At 46.7% G+C, this 15,336-nt stretch overlaps 1 protein-coding gene across 9 annotated transcripts in view; it reads left to right on the top strand.

The window, feature by feature from the left end:
* The window catches only part of LOC107992960 (cell adhesion molecule Dscam2), a 121,072-nt gene that overhangs the window by 29,428 nt on the left and 76,308 nt on the right, over window positions 1-15,336 (top strand). The gene's annotated exons all lie outside the window — the stretch shown is intronic.

The following is a 15,336-nucleotide window of genomic DNA, read 5'->3' on the forward strand; positions in this document are numbered from 1 at the left end:
TTTTCTCGACGAGCAGGGACGAGCCCAAGTGTCCGGTGATTGATTTTCTGCCACTCGACGATCCGTTCATCCGTTGCTCAATCACGTGACGAAAACACTACGGGTGTCCATTTAAATTATGAACGTCGGTTTTATTTGTCTCGAAATCCATTATCTTACTCAACTTCTCGTGTAATTTGTAAGCCAATACAAGAGAAGAGTAACTTCGTGCTCGGATATCCGTTTTCCTTCCAACTTCCATCATTAATAACTTTCTCTTCCCTCGAAATGACGGAGGCGAATCGTTCGAGTAATCGATTAATAACTCTTTGGGGAAAAAGAAAAAATAAAAAAAGGAAAAGAATTTAGAGGTAGCAATAATAATCAGATTTAAACGGACGCGTCTCTGGCAAATAAAAGTTCGTTACGAGAAGTTGGAATCGTTACGTTATTTAAATGCTGTCGTATCGACAATGGAGGTGGAAACTTTTGTGCTCGAATTCTCAAAAGTAATTTCGTTTCGCGGCGATCGAACCACTCTGTGATGTCTTTTTCATCCGCTGCACCACCGGCCAACTTTTTATTTATCGCAATTCTATAAACATCCCCGGGGATATTAAATCGCCGATAAATTCATTGTATTTCGTCCGATGACAATCTCTCGAACTCTGCTAGAACAACGCGACAAGATATTCCGTTCTGCGAACGATACTTGTTGCCGATTGAATCTTCACTTTCGACCTTCTCTTATCTTTTTCTTACTCTTTTACATCCCGTTTTCGTTTTAATCCCTTTCCTCTCGACTTCCCTTTCGCATTTCTTCTCTTTTTTCTTCTTCTTTTTTTTTTTCTTTCTTTACTCTTCGGTTATTATCGTCGAGTTTTCTCAAGAAGTATTAAAGTAATGCCACGCTCTTTCGCGTAATTAAATGCCGTACTCGGTGAACTGAAACAATATAAACTTTCGAGCGTCAAGTTTACGAGCGTTGAAAAACTTGCTCCGATATTGAATATCATTGCGAATGTGTTTCAACGTTGCCTTCTCCCCCTCTCCTCCCCTTGACGCTCGTAAAAACTTTTTAATCGACAGTGTACTCGCGAGTACACCGTTCTCGTCTTTTCTTCTCGTCTCTTTTTTTTTCCCGCCCGTCTTCGCCAAGGAAGAAGGGGCAAGTGGAGTTGCCGCGCTTATCGCTTCCCCTCTATTGGACCTCTATCGAGGCAGAAACGCTCCTCTCTCTCTCTCTCTCTCTCTCTCTTTTTTTCTCGTAGAGAAATCGGTGTCGGAGTGAACATCGAATTCGTGTTATCCGAGCCGCGAAGTTCGTCTTTCAGCGCGAGGAGGAGGGGGCCGCTCGTCCCCCCTCGCCAACTTCCCTCACCCTCGAAGAGAGAGATAGAGAGGGGGGGGAGGACGAAGATATACAAGTGGCGCGCTCGCTCTCTCCGTTCCAACCATAGCTCGTTCGGAATGCAGAGTACGTGCACGGGCTGCGGTTGCCGGTCGGTTTCCGGTCGTAAGCTATCCGCGAAGGGGAAAATAGCGGGGAAAAGAGCGTGGAGTGATTTGGAAGGTAGTTGCGGCCTCGTCCGGGGGGAATGGGGGGAAGAGAGAGAGGAAAAAAGATGGAGAAGAGAGAAAGGAGATGGGCGGAGGGAGAAAGGGAAGAAGAGCGAAAGGAGGAAAGAAGAAAGCGGGATGGGTGGCGGGGTGTTAGTGGTTTAAACGAGGGAGGAGGGGCGGATGCTTTCTTAAAGATGTGGTGCCGAGGCGCACTTGTTGCGCGGAAAGGACTACGCGGGCGATGCCAAGGAAAGAAGAAAGGAAAGAAGGAAGGGAGGAAGGAAGGAAGGAAGGAAGGAAGGAAGGAACAGGCGTGTGCAGCCTCGGAAGCGTGCAGAAAGGTGTGGGGAGAGGGGTTGGAAGGGGAGATGAAGAAAAACGACGGCGAGCAGGGTGGGGTGGAGGAGATTTGACGGCGACGAAGTGAGAGTTTGAGGGGTGTAGGCGAGGAAACGATAGGGGTTTGAGAGGGAGGGGGCGAAGATACGGCTGGGGAATCGAATTGATTCTCTTTTACGGGCTCGCGTTACTTTTCTTCACCGCCTTTTGCCATCCTTGCCTCTTGACCGTGGCGCTGCTCCTCTTCCAATCTTTCTCTCTCTTTCCCTTCCTCCTTCTCTCTCGTCCTCTTTCAATTTCCTCCAAGGCTTTCCTTCTCGCCGGTGTTATTTATTTATCAGCTCTCGCACGTAGCTTTCCTCAAGCTCGTGTAAAGGACCAGACGAGGCACCACCTCGACCGGACCATCTCTCTTTCTTTCTTTTCGTTCCGACCACGGTCTTCGCCTTTTTTCCTCGTCTCTCGCCGGATCCCCGTTGTATCACACGCTTCCCGCTCTCTCATTTCATTTGCCGGTCGTTGGACGGTGAAAGGTGGTTCTTTCGCATCAAGGGGGGCAAGAATCGGCACTCGCCAATTGTGACGGGAGGATGAGAAGACTTATTGGGATTTCTTGCGGACAACGGACGACCTTCCAAGCCTGTTCCACGATCGATCGATGGGCGCGCGACCAATCGCGACGATCCATTGGTCACGGTGAATATCGTATATCGGAGGAAAGTAATAGCCTCGAGGATGATCGATAAGGAATGGACAACTCTTCCTTTGCTTCCGTGTATATATATATATATGGAGAAACTGGCGCGTGAACGCGTTGTAATACAGAGAGAGAAAGAGAAAAAGAAAAAAGAAATTCACCGAGTAATAATTTATTAATTCAAGATGGATTGAAGCGATGGAGAACGGCGATGAGAGAGAGAGAGAGAGAGAGAAGAATAGTGCTTTTAAGTTTATTAACCGTGAAACAAAAGACGAAGCGTGAACAGCTATAGCCAGAGATAGGTCCAAGGTGGTGTATAGAAGTCTATTGAACTTCCGGCTTGAGAGAATTCACCACGTTACTTATTTATCAGCGTCTACACGTAGCGTTGCACGCGGTACGGAGTATCACCTCCTGGGAAAAAGGCACTTTCCGCGCGAGTAGATAGAATCAACCGGCCCGGATTGGATTGGAGCCTCAAGGAAAAACTTATTTGGATTCCTTACGGATATAAGGGGTTTCCGGGGCTGCTTTTACTCGGGGAGCTTGGACGCGAATTGATCGATGTATCGAAAGGAGAAGAGGCGTTACATTGGCCGTACAGAAATCGAAATTACACGTATAATTTCTTGCTAGTTTTTTCCAAAGGCTCGCCCTTTAATCGGGAAGATTAAAAGGGTAAAGGGCGCGCGCGCTTTCGCTTATTCAACTTTTCCCGAGAAACTTGATTCTCCGAGGTATGGTCGGTGCGCGTCGTTGAATAACGAGCGTTAAGTAACAACATAGAATGCCAGTAGTTGCGAGCTATCTGTGTTTTTCCCTCCTCTCCTCTTTCTTTCCTCGTTACGAGAGAAAAACGAAGGTGAAACATTTTCTCTCTTCGTGTCTCGAGCGTGTTTCGTAAAGAAAATTCTTTCAGCAAGCCAAGCCATGCTTTACGCTCTTAAACTTCATCTCTCTCTCTCTTTCTCTCTTTCTTTCTCTCTCTCTACGATATCGATATTTCTCCGTGGAAACGCACGCCACGCGAATATCGGCGGGATATTGACTTTTTCTTTTCCCAACTCGTTGGAAATCCGTATTCCCTTTAACCTGTTCTCTCGATTCGACAACTCTTAGTTGCATCCTTAACTCAATAATAATCGTATCTTGGAGTAATTATACTTTTCGAGGCGGTTCATCGATCAAATGATGTTTCAACGAGAATTCGAGCAGACTTGGCCACGAGAGAGAAATTCGATGTAGCGACACCTGTATCGATTCCAAAATTATCTCACAAACGTCGTAGCAGGCGACGTTATTAAATTGGCTCGACGGATAGGAGAATAAGACAGGCGAACTCAAGATATTGTATTCGTAAGTTTGTAATTGGGACCTGTGGATATTCTCCTTCCACCCACTCGTCTAACTTACTCATCCGTGCAAACTCTGTATATACGCACACACATACATACATATATATATACACGCTGGAAACTCTCCAACGTCATTTAGGATGTCTACATTCGTCGTGGAGTTCGATTGGATCCGGTTTTCCGGAAATTTAACCGAGCGTATGATTTCGAGAGGTTTTACGGTACTATTTCCGGGTCCCGGGCCATTTTCGAGGAACGCCCGTCGGTCACCGATAATCCGCGATAATGTTGGCGTCGATAGAGGGAGTACGAGTCTCTATCTCTCTCTTTCTCCCTGAATGCGATCTATATAAGGAGGGAGGGAGGGGGTAAATGGTTGGGAAAGGAGCTGGTCGAATTTCCCAATCGCACCACGGGGGATAAGTTCGCCCGGATAAAGGATTCGCCTGTTTCGCCACGGAACCGGTCAAGTTCGTAAATTCAATCCGAATTTATCGAACGGTTAATTGAAACGAAGCAAGGTAATCCGGTTTCCCCGGACAATTTTTTCCTTCCTCCGTACCTACGTAGTACCACGATCGGAGGAATCCGCCTTTATCGAGTCTGGCGAACCTTCGAAGCGGCAGGAAACTTTCATAAAAGAATTCAAATTAGTCGATCCTCGGAATTTAACTATCCCATTTGAGGTCCGTTGATGAAATTTTCGCCGAGGAGTATTGAACTCGCTGGCTTCCCTTAGCGCCGCTCCGCTTCCAACGTGTGCCTTATTTTTACACTATCGATTTCCTTCTCTCCTCTTTGACGTTGAATCTTGCATTATTCAACGATCCTTCGGTCTCGCGTTATTCCATCTCTCTCTCTCTCAACGTATACGAGATCCTCGTGTTAATTCCCGTTTCTTTCGATCTCCTCTCCCTTTCTCTCTCCCCCATTTTTATTCTCATCTATGTTGTGAACATCGCAACATTTCATAATCCCCTGTAATTATTTCATCGAGCAAGGTCTTCAGAATATGCGCGCGATCATTTCGTAGGTAATCGGATCCGGCAAAGAGGATTTTCATTGGGCGAACCCTTTTCAGGGAGCAGCCGCCGGTTCAGCAGAGTTCCACGAGCCAGATACAATGCGCGCAACACCGACATGAATTATGCCGCTCCAGGAACAGCTAAATTATATACCCGCCCGCGACCGCAATTGTTGAGCACCGCCGGGTCAGAGCGGCGATTTTAATTAACCGCATCGTGAGGAACGCGAAAGTTGCTTGTTGTTCGCACGAATCGACGAAACAACAACGTTTTCCAGTTGATCAATGCTCGTTCGGGCTAGGAGGAAAGTTGAATAAAAAAAAAAGAAAAAGAAAAGAAAGGAAAAAGTTGGAAGAAAAAAGAGAAAGAAGGGACCAGATGACGTTATAGCAACGAGAGTAACAGTCCAGCCGAGTTGCATCGAGTGTAAAGCAAATACATTTGCCGAGTGTTTTTGATGGGCGATAAACACAACGAAAAATAGAGACGTGACACCGAAAAACAGCGCGAGAACTTACGCGGAATGGAGTGTTTCTCTTGTCGCTCAGTAGTATATCCCTGTTTTGATCGGACCGTGCGTACCGTATATTTGTCTTAGCCACTCTGCTTTTGTTTCCCCATCGAGGAACAATTATCCCAGTTGTTACGTCGTCATGTAGATTTCACCTCGTTGTATAATTTATCGATTTCACCTGTATTCCCCCTAGAACTTTGCGTCCTCCTCGAAACGAGAGAAAATTCCTGGGAGCATTAAAATTCCCGGGGGAATTAAAATTTGGAAGAGGGAAGAAGCAGCTCGGTTTGGAGGAATCGGAAGGGATGGAAATGTCTTCGTCGCGTTTGCACACAGGCGCCGCGTTCTCTTCTCCCCGTGGAAAGTGTTAAATAAACAAATTTGATGCGCGGCCCGGCGTCAGGTTTGTCGCCTGAACGAGGGGGGAAACGTGCCTCTATCAACGGTACATCGGGGGAGGGGGGCGAGGGATAAGGTAGTTTCGAAGCCGAGTCGGCGCAGATGGTCTCCCCGACACCGATCCTCTTCCCCGCCGCGTTCGAGTGTCGCAGACATTTAACGAAAGGCGGCCGTGAAAGAGGCGTCGGCGATAAACGGGGCGTCGTTTTCACGTGACGCGAAACCGACGACGCCACCGCTGCTAACGAAAGAAAGAGTATAACGCGGTGTAGACCACCCCCTCCCCGATTACACGCATCCGCGCCACCACCCTCCGCCTTTCCGTTTTCACGCGCGCGCGTTTTTTCGCGCTTCCTCCTCGCCGATTGACAAAGACCCGCGCGGGGATCGTCCTTCCTCGTCGAAACGGGAATTCTCGAGTTACGTTTATTTTCATTTTCGCGCGCCAGTGGAGGATCGTATCGACAGATTTTTTTTTTTTTTCGCCCGTCAATTCTCATCTTCGCTATCGTTACTGACGCTCTTGAGGTCAATTCAAATGGGTTGATCCTTGATCTTACTTAGAGAGCACAGAGAGCGTAGAGAAGGAAGGTGGAGGGAGAATGTATACGTTGGTTCGTCGGTGGTGGTTTATTAATAATTCGATGCAAATATTATATCGGCGGATATATATTGTGCACGTCGAAAGAAAATATAGGACCGCGTTGTGTATATTTTTCGTTTCGCGAAACCAATGAAACTCTCATATCAGTATAGATATCGAATATTCCGAATTTCACGGTTGAAAGGTTAATATGATTTCTCTTCACTATCATGAATATGGAGGTGAACGTTCGCTCGCGTCCACCCCGCTATTATGTAATCGCTTAAAATTAAGTGATACGTATTACTCATTAGCGCGGCATTGACGAATCAAATTAAGCTGAATATCGCTTGTTGCGTAATCGATACTAAATCATTATGTTACGAACGTGTTCCGTTCGCGCTTTCGATTATATTCCAGATAGATTATACTCTCGGAGGAGAGAACATTCTTTTTGATAAAAAAAAAATTCCGACTAATGACGATCGAAGCAATATGAATTATATAAGTATATATATATATATATTCGGTATTTGGCGCGAATCTCTAATTTCGTCTGTTTATAAACGCGTAGCGATTCCAAAGCCAATTAGCGCAAGCGGGTCCAAGTTATCCTTTCGAATCCTTGCACAGCACGGTGAACGAGCGCGGGAATGAAAACATTTCTGGGATGATATCGAGTTGAATTCTTAGCGGGTCCGGTCCCGTCCCACGGATATCGATCGGTATCGATCGCGGCGCGAAGAACCTTTAATTCCGCGAGACTTGCAATTAAACCGGAGGAGCGCGATGGGAGAAACAAAACAGGGTAAGGTTCCAATTGCCGTAGTCGGCTTAATAAACGTAATTACTACAGTCGCGTCTACACACCGGCGAGAAGAGGTGCTCGTTCGGCTAATGACACGGACGTCATTAATCGCAACGCCCGACGCTGCGATCCGAGCAATTAAGCCGAATTTTTCATCGGTCCAACGTTTCCGGGACCGAGCTCCCCCTCCTCGCGCTCGATTTTCATTTTAACCAGCGATATTTCATCGTGGCCGCGTAATTCGCAACATTAACACCGAGCGAGCGTCGCATAAATCCGGGCTGAACGTTGACAACGATCTCCGCGGAGGGAGAAGGAAGCGATTTTTCGAAATGGTGTCTCGGTTGGTATTTTGAATCGACACCGAAAAAAGAATCGTCCACTGGTTCGTTTATAAATTTGTCTGCCGATTATCGTAGGTTTCCACGTTTGCAAGAGGGGATCGCCACCCTTTTGCTGGTATTTCCAGCAACCGTGGGTTCGCGGTTGAAAGGGGACGGGAGCGAAACGCGTTTCGCTAAATTGACGCGATCTTGGAACGGTGGTGGTGGCGGCGGTTGGGGACGGGATAAGAGATAAGCGAGGAAAGTTGGCGTTTACGGCGCGTCCTTCCTCCCTCGTTCAAACTCTTTTGTGTACGACGATTTGATTCGACTCGAGCGAATTTTCTCGAATAATGATTTATAAATATGAAACGCGGGGTTCCCTAAAGGTTCGAATAAACGTGGCAACGAGGGATGAATTTTTGTTATATTCCGTATTGAAATTATACGAATTATCTGGAATTATATTATACGCGAGAATAGCGAAAATTTCGAGAATCACGATTTGCACGATTCTTCCAGTTATTGAATCGGTGAAAATATCCGCGGACTTTCTCACTCGTTCCGTTAATTTCAGAATGTGGTACTCGAATCGATCCATCCATCCCAATTTCCGCTTCCTCTTTGTTGTTGCACGCGCGCATCTTGTAATATCGAAGACATCGCTTTCACGGTACAATTTCACGGCATTCTCTCGTCGACGCGGAATTATTGGGAAGGTATTGAAGTATATCGGACCGCGTGGTGTTAGCCTTTCACGGGACAACAAAGGCGATTAAACCGTGTGACACGGTTATGACGTCTGCTACAATGGGTAGGAATATTGAATAGGCGGCGCGTTGATAATGCTAATCACGTGCTTACATTCGAGCGAGTGTTATTAATACGCGACATTCTCAGCCAGAACACGCGTCGTTTCGACCAATTTATCGTATCTAATTTCGACGCGATACCGAGCTTTGAATAACAACTTGGCCGCTACCGGCGCGAAAACTATGGAGCCGCGCACGTACAGATATTTCAATGAACGATAATCGTACGACTTCGTGACTCCCAATCGAGGAAAGGAAGCTATTTGTAACGTGGCAATTTCCCTCCCGCTGAAAATCGTACGTGGATAAAATAAATCGAATTGTTTCGCGCATGGTATCGAGATCTCGGCGAAGAAGAAATCTGTATCTCGCAACATCTCGATCGAACTGAATTCCAATTTTTGTAACAACGAAAGCTTGACTTGATTAATGGATAGAGAGGAATATATTTTCGAAATAAGCGGCAATTACCGTTTGGAAATTGAAAAGGAAGCGCTCCTCGGAACACGTTTAACGCGATATCCTCGAGGGCGAGGCTGGTCGAGTGCTTTCCTCTCCGAACCTTTTCAATTTACCCCGGCGTGAAGAAGTCGCGAAAATATAGTTTCAGAGGATTTACGCCCAGTTTTCACGAAGTTTCTCGGCCGGTGTGACGGCCGAGTGCCTCGCTTCATCCTGGCCGAGGAGGACTTTGTTAATAACGCGAGCGCCACGAGCAGCCCACTCGACGGCTTATTCACGCGTTCCGTCCAACTATTTCGTTCGCAAGCTTGTATACTTTGCGTGGGGAAATCGTAACGTCCGCCGCTGTTGAATTCGCCACTGTAAATTGAGGAAACGAGCAATTACGCGTCAGCCGTGTAAATGAAGCGAGTTCGCGCCTGCATTTAATGCACGCGCGTATATACGTGCCCGTGTGTCATTGATATACGCTTCGTCCACAGCCTGGAAACCACGGTTTCACGCTCCAAAAGTGTCTCGCGCGTGATCCGCAAATTAAATCGGGACGAGACGATCGATGAATGAATCCCTCGCGTAGACACTTGAACGGATCGACATTCGGCATTCCCGATTATTCGCTCGATCTGCTTCGACACGAGCGCTCGTTCTCCTCCTGCGGGAAATTCGTATATTTGTAATATCGATATTTCCTGGCAGACGGCAACGGGCGGATGGGGGATTAAAAGAAAACCGAATTACCGAACGCGGGGTCCCCTCGGAGACTTCACCGCCTCGAGCTTCGCCTCCCCTCCTATCCATAAGTTTCGACTTTTGACACGTTGCGCGTGTATCCGTACGTGTCTGAACTCGGCTCGTCGTAGCCGAGTACGTGTGTTGGTCGGTTCGTGCTTGTTAACTAGTTAAAGTCATTGTGTTCGTACGGCGAAGCGCGTACGACGAGCGGGGCCTCGTTTTGCCTGGCGGCGCCCTAGAGACGTAATCTGGAGATGTCTGGAGATGCGAACCACGACGGAACTTCCGTTGGATGAGATGAACCGCGTTGGAAACAAGGCTTTCCCTCGATGGGAAAAAGAAAAAGCGATTAGGTCGGCTACGTCATCCTTCCCTATCGTTTCTTCGTGCACCTCCCCTCCTCCTCCTCCTCCACCTTCCCCAACTCCGAGCCGATAATTAACAAGGCAGGCCGGTCGAGTCACTTAGGCGTGCTGCGTCGTCGTCTTTCTCATCCTCCACGTCGATTTTCCCTCGTTCCTACTCGTAATTTCTATCCTTTCTCCTCTCCCAATTCGATCCTTTTCCCCCCTCTCGTTCCATTCTTTCCCTCTTCTATCTTTTTCGTTTTTTTTCTTTTTTTTCTCTTTTTTTGTTTTTCACCATTCTCTATACACCCGCTCGTCCCACCCTGCTGTTTCGTTGCACGGCGAAGCCAACGCTACGAACACCGGTTTAATTGTTAACGAGAAAAGTTTGCATTTTCGAGTGCAAATCCTCGTACCGCCGCCGCGCCGTTCTCGCGCTTCTTACCCTCTTCCGTTTCAACCCCTTCTTCTACCCATCCTCTGTCTCCTGTACGCGCCGCGTACAAATTCCGTGGAAATTCCGTTGGATCGTTGTCGATCCTTCTCTTCGCGTCTCTCCCGTCCAATTGACTCCCTGGATCATTGTCCGCCGTGAATGCAGCCTCGTTGCAACCTTTTACCCGTCACGATCCTTCCTTGTTGGCGCATCGGCTTCGATCCAGTTTTTTCGACCGTAGTCATCACCCTCTTCCTCCGAGAATATCCATCGTTTTCCTACATTGTTTCCAAATTTGTTGTTAATTGAAATACAGTTTCTACTTTTTTTCTCTTCCCCCCATTCTCGTCAATCCACTCCACAACTCGAGCTCGAGCTGCTTCAAAATAACGATGAGTCTCAACGACGATGCGTTTTTTTATAGAGTCTGTAACTTTTCTCTCTCTCTCTCTCTCTTTTCTTCGATTTCACGGATAATACATCCGTAAAATATATATATATATATAGAACAGTTTCGAGATTTAAAATTGATTGGTATTATCGGTTATGAAACGCGGGAAATATAATAGCCCCCGCGTGGAAAGGTGTCGCTTTTGATCCGAGGACATCGCGCCTCTTTGCGCCTTTTCCTTTTTCCCTGCAAAGCCCACGGGCAAACGGCTGTTGTACACCGTATATCTTTCGTTTACACGCCGCGCGTATCCGTTGTGTGAATCGTGCGCATGCACTCGGGTCGAGTTCTTTGAACCCGCGCACGTGATCCCTCCACGCGAGCACCGCCACCGTGCTTCCCGTTTTTTCTCCCTTTCCGTTTCGGCCCAACCTTCGTGAAACTCGTTGCTCATATCCGTTCCCTTGTTGTAACAGTAGTAGCGACAAGGTTTCGATTCTGTTCTCGAGAACGGAACAGAATAGGAGAGGGGAAGGGGAGAAGGAGGGCAAAACCGGACGATACTACTCGAGGAAGGGAGAGCCGGATCGACTCGAAACACGGTAACGAGAGAGCGTCGAGAGGACGATCCGTCTTCCGGAAGGACCAGTCGATCCAGCTCCGGAACTCGCGTCACTCTCGCCTCGGCACTCGTTAACGAACGAACACTCGATGAAACTTGCACGACTTAACCCCTCCGACCGCTATCTGTCCCCTCCCTCTTTGGTTTCCTTTTCACGCGCAACCTTTGACCCCGAGTTTTCTTCGGGGAGGGGAGGCGGGATTAATTTTAAACAGTACGATGTCATCGCGGTTACTGGATTAAATTCCAGTTGAAAAGCTTTAGCCGAGGCTGTACCTGTGGGAGAGGAGGAGGAGAGAGGAGAAGAGGGAAGGGGGGCAGGTTAAGAGAAGAGAAAAAAGGCGAGAAAGAGAGAGAGAGAGAGAGTAGTGGCGGAACGAGGTGGAAGAAGTTAGAGTAGGGTGCGTCGAGAGTATAAGTGCAGCAGAGGGGTGACTATCCCCCTTCTAGTAGCGAGGAAGGGTTGAGTTTCCTATGGTTTAATTGGGCGCGAAATCATTTCCGATGCAATGCGCGCGGATGCAGCCGCGACGACGAGTAATCACCGTAAAAGCTCGACTTCTCTCTCCCTCCGATCCGTTTCCTATCTCTCCTCTCCCGCTCCTCCCTTCCCTCTTCCTTTCTTTCTTTCTTTCGCCCTTTCTTTCTTTCGCTCTTTCGCGCATTCTCATCGCGCGACCGTCTCCTTTCTCGCGGCTCGTATCGTTTCTCGAGACTCGAAAACTCGAAAGAAAAAACCGCGATCGATACGCGCGCCGTCACCCGATTCCTCGTTTCCATTCATCTCATTTGTCATCGAGCATCGACCGTTGACTCGGCTGTATCGAGATAAATCTCTCCCAACAATCGTCGACCGATCTATTTCCATTCTATGAAAAATACCAGAGTCGATTCGGGGCGACGCGATCAATCGACGGTGAACACGATTTTTCCCTCGTAAGAGACAGCTTATCTCCGCGTGATTGTAAACAGTGACCGGCTGCTCAATGACGCAATTTCCGAACGAAATCGATCGATGCGAATAATACTTCCGTCGATTAAAAACAGTTCGAAGAATTCGATCGAAGTCATCGATCGCGAAGAGCCACGCTTCAACCGTGGCTTCTTCGTGAAATAATTGGCTTCGACTATCCGTGCTCGATAAAATTGTTGGATTGTTCACCTCGCCGATGCTTCACGCTATCGGCAAATTTTAACGACATCTCCGTCTATCCTGGCGCGATTCGGTTGTTTTAAAATTCGCTGGACGATTTAACAATCGTCGATCTCGTAGTTGTTTAACGGAGTTGGTGTATTATTATTATTGTTATTATTATACCATTTTGTTTCATTGCGCAAAATAACAACGATATTAATTTTACGGGGTCTAAACTGTGCGTAGATTGCTGTCGTACAAACGCGAGTTCTCGGGAGAGCGTGCCGCTTAGCCGCAAAACGGAAACACGCAAATTGCGCGCCATCATCGTCGCTGGATTTCCGATATTCGGCAATTTCCGCGTGACTGCTGGCTTCAATATAGTAGACGTTATTAGCGAATATTCTGTGCTCGATTTAAAATTAATTGCGCCAAATCCAAGTGGCTTATTCGCCACTTAAGATATTTTATTTTATTATAATTTTCGTCTTATAATCACGTTTAAATTCGTAACGATTATCGTATCGAAACGTTTGGATAGATTGAAATAGAATCGTGTAACGAGAGATTTTGTAAAGATATTTCACATGGGTCAAGTTTCTTCCAAATATTATTGGTACGAGTAAGAATCGAACGACGCTCTTATTCTCTACCCTGTTTTTCCTTTTTTTTTTCTTTTTTTTCAACTTTTATTCTCATTCAAACCTCCCTATTTTTCATTTCCTTTCTTTCCAATTTTTCCCAGCTGATTCTACTCTTTCACGCGCGCGCTCACTTCTTTTCCCTCCCCTTAAAATTTCTTTCACTCGGAACTGCATCTGGAGAAAAAGAGAAAAGAAAGAAACATACGCGATCCACGCCTCCCCAAAACTAGTTTCACGCCCCTTTCTAAATCGAATATTCATCATTCGCACCTCCATCGTTTCAAACATTCTTCATCCACCCGATAAAATTCTACTACCGCTCCCACAATTTCATTCCTCTCTGTTAAATTAATTTCCCTCCATCAAACGCTTTCAACCAAGAGTCCTCTCCCTCCCCCCACCCCTATCTTGATAGAAATCGATGCCGCGCCACGATATCGCGCCGCCATACGTTTCCCTCTCCCCCCTCTCCCCCGTTCCGCTTTGTTTCACGTTTAATTTCCAAACCGCGCGAAGGAGGGAAGAGAGAGTGAGAGAGGGAGAGAAAGAGACATACCGTGGACCATTTAACCGTTTCGCGTTTTTGCTCAAAGTGAAAAGCATCCCCGAAGACAGATGTGCATCGATGTGAACCTCCCTTAATCCGGGAGATGTTGTTGACCCATTGCTTATTGTTACATCGCGATAGGAAACTGGCGGAACTCGTACGTGAAATATCGCGACAAGACGTGGCCAATTACAATCGTCGAATGGGTAAAGCAGTGGACGGTTTATAACCGAGGAGGGAGGAAGAAGGAAGGATGCTTTGTAAGTCGGATGCTTTCCGTTTCTCTTCCGTTCTGTGTTTGTCATATCGTTATCGCGGCAAAATTAGACTAGGAGGTGGAGGGAAGGTCGTTGACACGAGCCTCCGACCAACAAAAGAGCAGGAAATTGCAAAAATACTCGGGGGACGGGATAGATTTATTTTAATAGCATTGCATCCACCTGGTATCTGGAGAGGGAGGCTCGTCTGCAGTGTCGCAGCCAGATTAAATTCGATCAATTAAATTGTATTGAATTGTCTCGAATTACGGGAAGAGTGGGTTAGGTAGTATATACGTAGGTATAATTGTAGATACGCGTATCCTATATAATTGGCGGAGATGATGGTTGTACTCGATGATTCGCGCCACCGTTCTCGAAATATAATTTTTCCCCGCGATAATTATAACTGTTAAGAGTGGACGAGCATAATGGAGGAATTAGCTAAATCTTGGCCGTTCGGAGGGGGCTGTTTCGATTCGATGAATTTAAATGAAAATTATTCAATAATGACGATGGTAACGAACGAACGCGTATCAGCGAACAGGAAGCCTGTAATCAATTCCTCGAAAATCAAACAGTTTAATTATTAATTTCATTGATCCATGAACTTGTTTCGTGTGTTTATATATATATATATATATTTGTCGGCCGTGTACAAAATAACAGGAATTTAACTATCGATTTTGGTTGTATTTTCTCGCTTCGAATACGATTTAATGGAAAACGATATTTATTATTTAAATTACGTATCTCGACGCTCATTCATTTTTTTTTCTTCTTATTTTTCCTCTCGTTTCAATCGTTTCGCAAAATTTTAATTTCTAATTTTATCGCATCATTAATTAAGAGTGCGAGAGCACGTTTCGAAGTCAAATTCAATCACGCGGCGTCAACGATCCAATCGTGGATCGTTCGTGTCGTTCGATTCCGGAGATCGAAACGGCTCGAAGTTATCTCCGTCGGTCGAAGAAACCAATGGGGCTCGGTTTCGATGGAGTGCCGATTTCGCAACGTGGTAGGAAACTCGGCGCAGCTGCTACCTTCTCTGCTTCTCGCGAGCAATTTATACTTAGTGGATTAACATTGATCCGGCTGGGAAATATGATTCGTTCCGACGGGCAGAGAGGATCCTTCCTCGTCTCGGTGTATTCGAATTTTCCTCGTGCGCATTCTCTCAATGAGTCACGTCCTCCATTGACCTCCATACATCGTCCTCGAAGCGTTAACGGAGTCGGTTTCGTTCGATCGGTTTAACACGAACGAGTTATGAAGGAGGAAGTGCCGCGTCGACGCTTTGCAAAACCGTGGAAAACGTCAATTAAAAACGGTTTTTAATCTACACCTTGAATGTCGCGAAGCA

The sequence above is a fragment of the Apis cerana genome, linkage group LG2 (genome assembly GCF_029169275.1).
Source record: "Apis cerana isolate GH-2021 linkage group LG2, AcerK_1.0, whole genome shotgun sequence".
Lineage (NCBI taxonomy): Eukaryota > Metazoa > Arthropoda > Insecta > Hymenoptera > Apidae > Apis > Apis cerana.